We start from the raw sequence: 13,717 nt of genomic DNA on the forward strand, positions 1-13,717 counted from the left end.
TTTTGTTTCAGCGGTTTCTCATATAACCTCACTTGTGTTGGAAGAGACCTAAAGCAACAAACAAACAAAAAAAAAGACTTTAAGGTGATCAGAAACTAAGTACATTGATAGCTTCTCTTGGAATCTACATCTGTTCCCTATTTGTTCCCAGTTCTCCTTTGTCTTACTTTCTCCTGGGTGCTTTGATTGTAAATCTAGAATATTTTGACTATTCCCTTTTCTTCTTTTTTATTGGCGCTGATATGACCTAAATGTGTTGCAAGCGCCATAAAACCCTTGAAAACAAACAAAACAAGGTAACCAACATTTTGCTACTTTTGAACTTATTGGGATGAAACAGAGAATTACCAGGAGGAGAATAATAGACAATAATAAAAATTAAATGTGAAATACTACAGAGGTGTCCATAATATTGCATTGTGTAATTGTAATCATCCCATTACTTATGGATTGTTTCCAGATCACGTCCTTGTAGGTCCTTTTCACCAGACTCTATTTCTTCAGCATCTTTGTGATTTAAGTTTCTTATTCTTCCGGTTTTACAATCTACAGCGCATTTATAATTGTACAAATATTTTGATCAGACCAAAATTTGTCTAGTCTGCTCTTGAAACTATTAAGGGTTTTTGCGTTCACAACAGAATCTGGTAAACTGTTCCATATTTTCGTTGCTCTCACAGTAAAACTGTGTTTTCTCGCATCCGATCTTGGTCTTTGTGTGAGCAGTTTCTTTTTGTTACCTCTGGTATCTTTTCTTATTGTGAAATCGTTCCTCTGTTTAATAAATTCTGTCGTGTCTTGGTCATATTTACCACTTGTCACCCCCTGTATCTTCTGTATTTCAAGGTTGGTAAATTAAGTTTCCTCAGTCTTTTTTCATAATCTAGCAATCCTAGTCCAGGCAACTGTTTTGTGGCCCTCCTTTGCACACGTTCAATTAGTTCGTATTTTTCTATGTAAGCAAACCAAACTGAGCTTGCATAGCACTTTATAGAGGGGCAAAAATGTCTCTTTGTCTAGATATTGGAATGAGCGTCTGATGATGGTAAACATGGCATTGGATTTTTAAAACATTTTCACTGACATGTGTATTATTTTTCTATGTAAGCAAACCAAACTGAGCTTGCATAGCACTTTATAGAGGGGCAAAAATGTCTCTTTGTCTAGATATTGGAATGACGTCGATGATGTAACAGGCATTGGATTTTTAAAACATTTTCACTGACATGTGTATTAAAAGTTAATTTGTCGTCTATAGCAACTCCAATGTCCTTTTCTTCTAAGTTTATGAGTGTTTTTTTGAAATTGTTCCATATCACAACTATGCCATTATAGGCTAGCATTTCCTTCCAACATTGATTATTTAGTTCCGCTGACATAGTAATAATTTTTTTGGGGGGTTCTATTTGGTCTCTTAATAGTCATGTTGCATGTATGTTTAAATTTTAGGACACAGTGGTCGCTCTTTCCCCAATGGACAATTGTACTCTATCTCTTCTAAAGCCTGCTCATCCGATGTAATAATCAAATCGTGTTGAGTATACTCGGATTGTTTGTGCCTCTTCATCTTGTCGGTTTATACACATGCTGTAAAGTATTTAGGAAGTTTTGCTCTTCTTTGTGATTCCCCTCCACCAGTAGATGGTCCCATACTATACATGGATAGTTGAAATCTCCCTTCAAAAGAAAATGGGTGAACTTCATGCTCGCTCCAATGTGAGGTTACGTAATTGCTTATTGTTTTCAGTTGAGTCATTATTTGAGGAACGGTGTACATGTCCAATCAATAAATTTTCATCGACCTTAGTTTTAATATTTACAAAAAGGTTTTCTTTAAACACTGTAGAAAGTTGGATTTCTTGAGCATTAAGGTCTTTGTGTATATATAATAAGAGTCTTCTTCCCACATTTGAGTTGATATTGGAGTGAAAAAGATATCATAATCATTGATCCAATCCATCGAGAATTTAGCAGTGAGTATTCTTTGATTAAATTTTTTTTGGCTTAACTTCTGTAATCCCAATAATATTTGGTTTGATGTCTTCTATTCTCACCTGAAATTCATTGAGCTTATTTCTAAAACAGTCTGCATTTGTATAAAAACTATTAACATTATCAACACTATTTATAATCTTTGATTCTTTTTCCTTTAAAGGTTTTCTTTATTATATTCCTGGCCCAAGGTGGTTCCCTTACTTTGAATTTGCAGCCTGGATGGGTTCTTTGGAGGTTTTTTGCCCCTTCGTACAGTCTTTTCTCCTTTTGTCTTTCAGTTATGGTAAGGTCGTTTGATAGTCGAACATTCTCATAATTTTTGGCTGACTTTAGTTAATTCCCTCCTCTGAATAGCTTTGTCTTTAACTTAGGATCAGTGAAAGTTACTGACAGAGGCGCTTCAAGTTGTGATCATCTTTATTGAATTTCCCAAGTCTCCTTGTTCTTGTAATGTTTTCTTGGGTAATCTCAGGGTACATATGGCTGCAATTCTGATGGTTCCTCAATATCATGCCTTACTCATTCTGACCTTTCTTCTGAAATATCTTCCTCGATGCCATACACCACCATATTGTTTTCTCTCCTCAAATTCAGACATGACTAAAGACACTTCATCCCTTTCTTCATTATCCTTCCCACTTGATGTACACTTTTCCCTTTTCAATTCCTCCTTAACTATATCTCTCACCCTTCCTTCTTCACATTTGTGTTTTAGAGCTTCTTTCAAAGCCTTCAGTCTGTTTTCAAAGTTAGAGGATATCTCTTTAAATCTTTCCTCAATCTCTCTGTCAACCAGTATATTTCTTTCTACCTTCTCTCTACATTCTGTGCAGAACCACATTGTGTCATCACTTTTTGTCATCCATGAATATTCCTCGATGGTTTTGTCAAGACATTTGATGCAGAAGTGGTCTCTGCATCTTTGACATTCCAGTAATTTGTCATTCGGGTAAGAAAATCCCAATGTGCATATTCTGCAATGAAGTACTGTTCTTTCTTTTTTTTCTTGACGTTTGGATTTTGGGAATTGTTTCTCTAGGTCTTGGGGATTGATTTCCCTCCTTTGGTCCTCCGTATGTTATCAATAATGTTTTCTTGTGATAGTAGCTCTTTGCTTGAATCACTATGGTAATAATTAATTAAATATTAGGCTCTATAACCATGGAATGAAAACACTACAGAATGGGGAATGCTCCAAGTAGTCTCTTAACTATTTAATTTAAGAAAATAATTAGACATTGAAAAAACATCTGCGTCAATTTTTAAGTCACCTTCATTTGTTTATGTTATATTTAGTTTATAACTTCGAGATTAAAATTAGTAAGGATTTATTTTTCATAACTTGCTCACAATTAATAAGCACTTTAGAAGGGGTCCAAGGCGACAGCAACACTTAACATGTAGAACGAGATCTTTGCTGAGATCAATAGTAAAAACAGCAGACAAGGTTTTTACAAAAAAATCTTTTTAAAGGCTACTTGAAGGGTGACTTTGTCTTTGGTGCTTTTAACTTCAGATCTTCAACTTTTCCCATATCTTTTTACTAGTGCTGAAATGACCTACAAGTGTCACAAGAGCCTAAAAACAAACAATCAACTTTCCTTTCCTATACTTTGTCTCTATTAGTGATGTGACAAGTGAGACGAGAACCGTTACATTTCTAAAACTGAAAAACATTCAGTTAAGAGAAATAAAGAGAAAAAGTCAATTTCATGTAAGAGAGTTTCTCTTTTTCCTTTTTGCCCTATGAAATTCAAATTTTTATTTCTTTCATTCTTTTTTTTTTTTTTTTTGTCAGTTGAAAGGGTTAGCTCTTTATCATCCCCAAGTCCAGTTTGGTCACCTGTAGATGAAGCCAGTGAGCTAGAAAGTCAAACTGATGAATCAGTTGATATTTCTTCTGCGTCATTAAGAGATACAGAAGTTGTACTAGCTGAGTTACAAGTAAAAAAAAACGAAAGCTTCATATCATTTCAATGCTGTCTCGATTCGAGGCATACAGTAAAGAACTAATCCAGTCAGTTGTAAATTTATACATGTCACATTTGGTTGGTCTGCTTTAAATTTGATTGAAGACTATGGTTTTCTCCTACTAAATCTCAAGCTTTTTTTGATTGGGGTTTAGATTAACTCGGAAGCATCAAGTCGATGTTCTTTTTTGATTGCATTTTTATTCTCATAATCAGTTGGACAGATCATTTTCATATTGCTGTTTTAAAAAAAAATTGTTACACAATGATTAATAAGAAACATTGTAATGCCATGGCTGAAGAGACTTAATCGTTTTAATTACCATTTTGTTTTTTTATGAAAATTAATTTTCGTGTTTTAAAATTTTTGTTGTTGTTGTTGTAATGTTCAATAGTTTTCTCTAGAAAAATATTTGACTATTGCTTGAAAATCATAATAAGCATTATCGAATCAGTTAATTTTATTTTTGTTTTGAATTAAACTTTCCTTATTTTTAATTAGAAAATCAAACCCTTCAGAATAATGATGATGAAACATTCAGACTTATACAAAACATGTTATTGTACTAAACTTTTGTTGTTTTTATTTGGTGGGACTGGGGGGTAGTACATGGGAGATTATAAGCAATGTGAAAGGTATTTTATAACGATCGCGTTGTATCAATTTTGATATTACATGAGATAAAAATAATAATAAGAGTGGTATCACCTAGGAATTACTCGAGATGGTAATATTAATTTTGAAAATAATCCAAATTAAAGGAGGCCCAAACTCAACCCTCAAGATAAGAGCTTTCTATCAAAGTTACACCCGACTGTTATTGTTTAGTTTAACTAAAGCAACAGTGATGATTATAGATATCCAATTTTGTTCGAATTTCATAACTTTTGTTAAGTTTGACATAATTTAGGATGACACAGGATACTTTTGTAACTATGGTTTTTATTCAAACCCAAAGAACAACATATTAACATGGAGACATCGTGAGTGAAATTTCAGTAGGAAGGAATCAACAGTAAAAGTGAAATGTAAACACCCGGTTATTTATCATAATCATAAGAGTGAACGCCCTTAGTTCAAGGGAAATAACCAACAAAGTATTGTAGAGAGACATTATTACACAATTGTTTCTCTTAGACCATTAGAAATTATAAGATCATATACTAATAGTAATAACACAGAAATAATTCAACACCCCCACTTGATCTAATGATTCTAATTGAAATTTAAAACTTTTAACGTACATTAATCCATTATAATATATAAATGTTGGTTTATCCATTGAGTAAATAAAACAAGTTACTTACTGAAGAAATTCTAATTGAGATTCTCACAAATTCTCAAATTCTTATACATGTAGTTATAATGTTACAAGTCAAGTTCATATTAATTTTCAAAAGGAAATTAAAAGTGCAAAACATTCCCTAATAATTTTGTATGTCAGATAGAAACAAAATCATAAGACTCATATTCATGTAACATTATCAAGTTGTTTGATAGAACAATAAAAGTAAAACAAGAATCATAATACATGTATGTGTGCGTCTCATCAACACAAGTATTCACATTATTATGTGTCAAAATAATACATCCAAAACAATTTTCAAGGCTATCACCATATTTTAGCCAAAAATCAAGGATTTGAATTTCTGCAATTGAAATTTAGTTGAAGGCTTTGTCATAATATCTGCCAACATGTCTGCAGTAGGGCAGTACTTTAAAGTAAACTTTCCATTCCTTAGTTCTGTGCGAATAAAATGGAATTTTATGTCTATGTGTTTAGATCTTTGTCTGTTCACTGGATTGTTCGCTAAAGCGATTGTTCCCTGATTGTCTTCAAAAATCAAAACATTGCCTGATTGATATTCTCTGTCAATGTCTTTCAACAACTGGTCTAAGTAAAGGCTTTCTTGTACTGCAAGTGCAAGAGCCATGTACTCTGCCTCACATGAGGACAAAGCAACACTGGGTTGTCTCCTAGATTTCCAAGAAACTAAAGCTCCATTAGATGTCAGACCAAAACAATAACCTGAAGTGCTTCGCCTATCATCAGGACTTGAAGCCCAATCGGCATCACTATACCCTATCAAAGAAAGGTTGTCAATACTTCTTCTGTAAGTTAATTCATAGTCAATGGTTCCCTTCAAATACCTAAATACATGTTTGACTGTCACCCAATGGCATGCCAATGGTCTGGACAAATGTTGAGAAAGTTTTGTAACTATCCAGCAGATGTCAGGCCGAGTGCATATCATAAGATAAATCAAGCTACCAACAGCCTCCCTGTATTTTCTTTCATCTATTGGATCACTATCATTTGACCACTCAAATTTTTGTTCAGAGGGATTTGCTCTTGGTTTGCAATTAGTCATATCTAATCTTTCCAGAATTTTCTGAGTGTATCTTTTCTGGTTCATTTTCACATATCTTTTCCCTTGCTCAAATTGTATACCCAGGAAATAGGATAGATTCCCCAAATCTTTCATCTTAAATCTGTCTTTAAGAACTTTCTTAGTATCATACATGACATTTACATTATTTGCAGCAATAACAAGGTCATCAACCCATGCTATAATAATGACAGTTTCATTTTCAGTGAACTTGGTGTACACACAATGATCAGACTGGCTCTGCACAAACTTATTTTTAAGTAGATGAGTATGCAGCAGGTTGTTCCAATTTCTCCCTGACTGCTTGAGTCCATACAAAGACTTTTGCAATTTATAAACTAGTTTGTTGTCTTTTGAATCTTTGATTTCAAAGCCTTCTGGTTGCTCCATGTATATTTCTGCATCAATTGGGGCATTCAGATATGCGGATTTTACATCCATTTGGTTTAAAATCAAGCCGTACTGACAAGCAAGTTGCATCAATATTCGAATTGATGTAATGTTTGCAGTTGGTGCAAAAGTTTCAGTGTAATCAATACCCTTAATTTGGCTATAACCTTTAGCTACATATCTAGCTTTGTATGACTTTGAGCCTTTTGAGTCTTCTTTCATTGTGTATACCCAACGCCCCCCCCCCACTGCATTTCTGCCTTCTGGAAGCTCTGTTAAAGTAAATGTTTCATTTTCTTTCAAGGCATTAATTTCTTCTGCCATAGCTTCCTTCCAGAAGTCAGAAGCTGGGGATTCAATTGCTTCTTTGTAATTTTTGGGAATACAGTACAACATTTTGTAACAATAATCAACATTTGCATTATCATTATCAACATGTACATCATCATCATAATCAACATTTGTTCTATAACAAGTTTCATAATCATCTAAGTACTTTGGTGGTTTAGTTTCCCGCCTAGGATAATGTGAATTTCCCTTTCTTTTGTCAACAACTACAATTGGGGTGCTTTTTTCATCTAGTTTTATTTCTTCATTTTCTTGTCTAGGTCTAAGTTCTAGTTCATCATCATTTTCATCATTTGGAAAGTGAGTGAAAGATTTCTCTCTTTCATGAGCGCTGTTTTTGGTGGACAGAAATTTCACAATCCTGTGTCTATGCACCTTTCCAGTGTTTGGGAAATAAACTAAATAAGCAGGACTATTCCTGTCGTAGCCCACAAATATTCCCCTTATGCCTCTGGCATCAAGTTTCTGTTTGTTTTGTACATATGTATAACACTCACTACCAAATGGTCTCATATTTGACAAGTTTGGTCTTCTACCAGTAAATGTATGGTAAGGAGTATCCCCAAGACGATTATTGTAACATCTGTTACGGGTGTATGTAGCTGTGTGGATAGCATATGGCCACATTTCTTTACCTAGTTTAGCCTCTAACAAAAGACATCTACCCATTTCAAATATGGTTCTCCAATTCAGTTCAGCGACACCATTCTGGTGTGGAGAATAAGGAGCAGAGGTTTCATGCCTTATTTTATTCTCTTGCATCAACCGCTGAAATTCACCTGACGTGAATTCTGTCCCATTATCTGACCTCATACATTTCACTATTCCATAAGGGCTCGAATCCGCCAAAAATCTCATAGTTGCTGAGACTGTGTCACTTTTTTGTTTAAGAAAGTACACAAAGGACATTCCGGAAAAATCATCGGTAAATGCCAAAGCATATTTGAAACCTTCTCTAGAGGTTGGAGTAATTGGACCAGCCAAATCAGTATGGATCAACTGTAGTGGGACTTCTGAGCGAATGCGTGGAGTTTTATTTTTAACGTTAGTCATTTTCCCCTCAAGACAAATCTCACATTCAGCTTTCTCATTCTCACCATTTGTTTTATTTATATTCATACCATCAACCACTTGTTCAAGTTTCTTAACATCTTCAAAGTTACAGTGGCCAAGAATTTTATGCCAGTCTTGTAAATCTAAAGTGTAATTCACATCATGCACAGTTTGTTTAACATTAACATCAGTTTGTGTATCACTTTCTGAAACTACTATATTGTTACAAACGTGGAGATAATACAGTCTGCCATGCCTATGAATGTCAAATTTTCTGCCACTTTTGTCCATTAATTCTGCAGAATTGTGTCTGAAATGCACACTTGCTCCATTATCAGCAGCTGCTTGAACTGAAAAAATGTTCTGAGGGAATGTAGGAACATAAAGAACATTGCGGAGTTGTCCACTACACTTGTTGCCTTCGTCGTCAACCATTGTTACTTCCACATGTCCTCTTTTAAGAGCTAGGTTATTTGCTCGGTCGCCATTTGCGAGCTCGATAAAATGTTCACTCGGGTTGAAGTTTTGTTCAAATTCGGTAAACTTTGTTAAGTCGTTGAAAATATGTGACGTTGCACCACAATCCACAAGAAGTTTCTCTTTCTTATTCACATTTAATATATCGAAATGTTCATTCACCTTAAATGCAAAATTATGTTCATTTCCATCAGGTTGGAAGGCTGCATGTGCCTGCGTGTTATTGGTTGTTGAGGTTTTCTTTCGCGATCGACACATTTTGTCAGTGTGGTTATCTTTACGACAAAAACTGCACCACAGTCTATTTGCTTTAGTTTTATTGACTGGACAGTCTCTTTTAAAATGTCCATGCTGACCACAGTTGAAACAAAGTATTTCTATCGAAGGATTTTGTTGTTTCATTTTAGATGCATAGTTGGGCCTAGCAGTCGCCTTGTACTTTAAAACTGAATCTTCTGAAGTTGTAGAGATTACTCTTGATTTTTCTGTTTTCTCAAAGCTTCGCAGAGCTACTTTGAAATCACTGAACTTCGGTTTCTTCTCTGATTGGGTGACAACAGCTACAAAAGCTTGGTATGAGTTAGGTAGCCCTTTCAATACCATTGCGACTAGTAAACTATCAGAAACCTGTTCATCTGCATTTCGTAAAGCTGATGCTGCTGTCTCTGCCCTAATTAAGTACTCTGTTACACTTTCAGTAGGACTCTTGGCTAATGATGTCAATTCAGTGTACAAAGAAATCACTCTTGGAGTGCTTGAGCTGGCATAGTACCCCCGCAAAATCCTGAGGGCTTTTCGGCCGTCATCAGCTGCATCTCTCATAACTAAAGACAAGCTTTTGTCGTCCAGGAATTGAATCAACTCAGCATAAGCATCTGCATTCTTTTCAAAGTCTACATCTTCCCCTTCACCCGCAAGGATCACATCTTTCAGTTTCTGTAGCCTGAGATAGCTCAGAAACTTCATCTCCCATTGTTCATACTTCTGCTCATCCCCATCGAAAACTAATCTTGCATACCTGCTGTTGTTGGCACTGGGCCCATAACCTGTTAAGTTTGACATAATTTAGGATGACACAGGATACTTTTGTAACTATGGTTTTTATTCAAACCCAAAGAACAACATATTAACATGGAGACATCGTGAGTGAAATTTCAGTAGGAAGGAATCAACAGTAAAAGTGAAATGTAAACACCCGGTTATTTATCATAAGAGTGAACGTTCTTAGTTCAAGGGAAATAACCAACAAAGTATTGTAGAGAGACATTATTACACAATTGTTTCTCTTAGACCATTAGAAATTATAAGATCATATACTAATAGTAATAACACAGAAATAATTCAACAACTTTGTTTTTATTTTAAAATTACTTAAATTAAATTATTATTTTTTTTTTAAAACGGCATTTTATCAGCTCACCGCTTCTGCAATGTATTTTTCCTCTACTTTATGGATCTGTACCTCATTAACAAAAACATTCTGCTTATTTACAAAACTTATAAACAATCCAGATTTTTTTTTTTTTGTTGGAACGATTAAGCATACAGCACCCCATAGTTATTTATTGTTTGTGTCTGAACACAACTCATAATCGTCAAAAGTCCGTTCTCATTGCAAGCTTTGAAAAGTCATGCTCGACATTAGTGCCTTGTATTTGTAATGATTTCACATGTGGAAATGAACGCATTGATGTATGAATGCATTGTTAATGTATATTCTTCTTCTTCTACTACTACTACCACTACCACTACTACTACTACTACTACTACAACTACTACTACCACTACCACCACCACCATTACTACAACTACTTCTACTACTACTAATACTTCTACTACTACTACTACTTCTACTACTACTACTACAACAACTACTACTACTGATTCATCATGATAATATTTCTTGCCAACTTTTTTTATTTAAAAAAAAAATGCTATTATGATTATGATTAAGAAATTCATCATTTATTGTTACCTATCTTAAAAATCTATTGTTTTCTGTAATGGCCGCCACTCACCTCAGTTAAAAATATGAGTAAAACCATTAAACAGATTGTCGGTAGGTAAGCACATGTTAGCTTAGATGAATGGAGATCCTCTCAAGGCAGAGGAACTTTTGTGGCAGTCAGGATCAGAAGGTACTAAGTCCCCTCTTTGGCTTAGTGGAGGTAATAGAAGTTGCTTTAATCCACTCCTTACCAACAATAAGAAAAGCATCACATAATTTGTTACGATACAACCAACATTTTTCTCGTTCAGATTTCTTTTGTACATCACAAAATTTAAAGTGTGTATTAATGGTTGTTTTGCTACAGAACTTATGTATCGCAATATTTTACTGCTTTTGTGTTTGAGTATAAAATATCTATTGTTGTGTTGGTCGATGTGAAATTTTGGAGAAAATCCAGAAAATGGTAGGTAAAGAGATATAACAGGAAAAAAGGAGGGTTACTTCCCCTTAATTTGGAGGAGAATCAGAACCTTAAGTGTGATAATAAAACAGTGTCCCTGTATAGTCTCTTCTTTTTCTGTTGAAATCAGTATTTTCTTGAGTACATGTATCCTAAGTGCACATAAATTCTAGATGAATTATTTTTAAAAAACTTCTGTTTTTTCATTTCCTTCCGGCGCCCGGCGCAAAGACCTTGAAGTAAAAAGTTGAAGTAAAAAGTTGAAAGCGTGGGAAAAAAAATGAAAAGACAAGATGTTTGCAGAAGGCGAATACTAATTGGGGTTAAGACAATAATTGATGCTTTGAATGTCATATAGTGGTATCCGCATAAAGTCAACACTCTGTTAATGTCAACTTCTGCTTAAAGTCGACAACTCTTGTTGTACCTAAATTTTCTGTTCTTTATCTTCACGTGTTCAATTGATAATGAATGAAGTCAACCAATCTTTCTGGTCCCGTTTTGTTGGCTTTATCACTATCAGGATTCAACTGTTTTAACTTTCCATCCATCTGGGTGGGGTTCCTGACCTTCCATAGTGGGCAGGGAGGTACATACTGTGTCCTCTATCCCCCTGTATCTGTTTTTCAACATGCTTTCTGTCATTGTCTTGGAATGAGATTTCTTGGTTTTGTCCTGGTCCTGGCCAGATACACCCTGGCTGAGAGGGAAACAGTCAAATGTATAGTTAGTTTTGGGAGATGATATTTTTTTCCTTGTAAATCATCTCTCTGTTATGTGCTGTATTATGTTTTCTTTATATTATACGTATTTCTTTATATGTATATGATTTGTAAACATTTGAGTGTATTCCTCTTAGTGGGGACCTGTGCTTGTGTCTGGATGAGATTGATAGTGTGCTCTTGGAATCTACATCCGTTTCCTATTTGAACCAGTTCCCCTTTTGTCTGTCCTTTTCTAGGGTGCTTTAATTGTAATTTTATAACTTTTTACTATCCCATTTTCTTCCTTTTTACTGGTGCTGATATGACCTTAATGTGTTGCAAGCGCCGTAAAACCCTTAAAAACAAACAAAAGATTTCCATCCAAACAATAAAGTGTAGGATAGAATTTACCAAACTAATCTTGTATAAAATCTGAGCATGCGTCCTCGATATGGCATTTGAATTACAGACTCTTAAAGGTTTGAAAGACATAGAAATATAAGAAAGATGTTGTTTGGGCTTGAGGAAAAAGATTGTTCCATTTGCTGTGAAATTTTATAACAGTTGAGAACTTATCTCACACTGAAGCTTTTATCTTACTTTAGTATTTTTTTAACCAGACGGAGAAGAAAGATGCGAAAATGTGAACGATGTAAATAATTTTAGATTTTAGTTTCTTAGATTGAGTTCTCTAAGTGTCTCAGAATACCAAATTTTAACTCATTATCGTGTACGACAAACAAATGAGAAATGGAAACTGGGAGCAAAGGCAAAAATATTACATATTGCCTTTTCTACACGATTAGATGTGCATGTTTGACTTACAAATGCATTATAATAATAATTAATATAATAGTTATTGTTAACTTGTTAATTATCAGGAGACTCAATGTAATTTAGTTCAATTTTATGTGACAACATGTTCTTCCTTGTAAGTTATTGTAACTGTACTGTAACTTTTTATTTATCTTTTGTTAAAGGAGATGCACGGAAATCAAGATTGATCTAGTATGTTCCAATTATTATTTATTTATTATTATTTTGGATTTGTTGTTATGAGCTTTTCACTGTAACCGTAATTATATGACAAATTAATAAAAATTACTACTTGCAATCTGACAGGAGTGTTTTTTTTATTTTAATGAAATACAGTTAACTTAAACTGAATTTATATATCTGAGTGAGGGCCTTTGATGATCAGGGATGTCCTTGCAAACTTCGGAAGATCTATGCTTTTCTTTAATTCAGAAAAGTGAGTGGAGCAGGCACTTATGTTGATAATAACAGGAAATGAAGTGAGTAGGAAAGTGCCAGAAGACAACAGAGAATAAAAACTTTGCAGCGGCGATGGGGGCTTGAACCCGCGACCTTACTGGTACGACAACTCCCGTCTGGCCGGGGAGATTGTGACTCTACCGTAAGTCGTGTCCAAAAGCCTTTTGCTTGGGTCCTTAGCCGAGAGAGAATCAGTCAATTATTGAGTAATAGTTTAGGTTAATCATGTTATGTATTCATTTTGGATAAATTTTGAAAACATTTATTGAGTGTATTCCTCTCACTCGATGGGATCCTGTGCTGGTGTCTGGACGTGATCTCAAACTTACACACAGATAGTGTGATGTTGGAATCTACTTTAGTTCCCAATTTGAACCAGTCTTTGCCTTACTTTTACTTGGGTACCTTAACTAATCTTTAGACGATCTCCCAAAACTAACTATACATTTGACTGTTTCCCTCTCAGCCAGGACCAGGACAAAACCAAGTAATCTTATTCCAAGATAAAGACAGAGAGCAAGTTGGAAAACAGATAAAGGGGGGATAGAAGACAAAGTATGTATTTCCCTGCCACTATGGGAGGTCAGGAACCCCACCCAGACAAAGATAAAAACACTCAAATGCTAACAAATTATTATAATCCCAAGAAAAAAAAATTACAACAGGAAGGTAATTTGCGTTTTAAAAAAATCATCTACCAAAT

The 13,717-nt window shown here is 34.7% G+C and overlaps 1 long non-coding RNA gene across 1 annotated transcript; it reads right to left on the reverse strand.

Annotated features, from left to right (window-relative positions):
- Positions 1-324: 324 nt before the first annotated feature.
- On the reverse strand, positions 325-12,858 carry LOC144962609 (uncharacterized). The gene is made up of 3 exons (XR_013643499.1): positions 9,971-12,858; positions 1,223-4,850; positions 325-1,079 (listed from the first exon to the last, which is right to left on the reverse strand). It is a non-coding gene; the product is annotated as an uncharacterized LOC144962609 (long non-coding RNA).
- Between the last annotated feature and the right edge of the window lie 859 nt (positions 12,859-13,717).

Source organism: Berghia stephanieae, chromosome 1 (genome assembly GCF_034508935.2).
Source record: "Berghia stephanieae isolate SIO BIC M18660-M18661 chromosome 1, UCSD_Bste_1.3, whole genome shotgun sequence".
Taxonomy (NCBI): domain Eukaryota; kingdom Metazoa; phylum Mollusca; class Gastropoda; order Nudibranchia; family Aeolidiidae; genus Berghia; species Berghia stephanieae.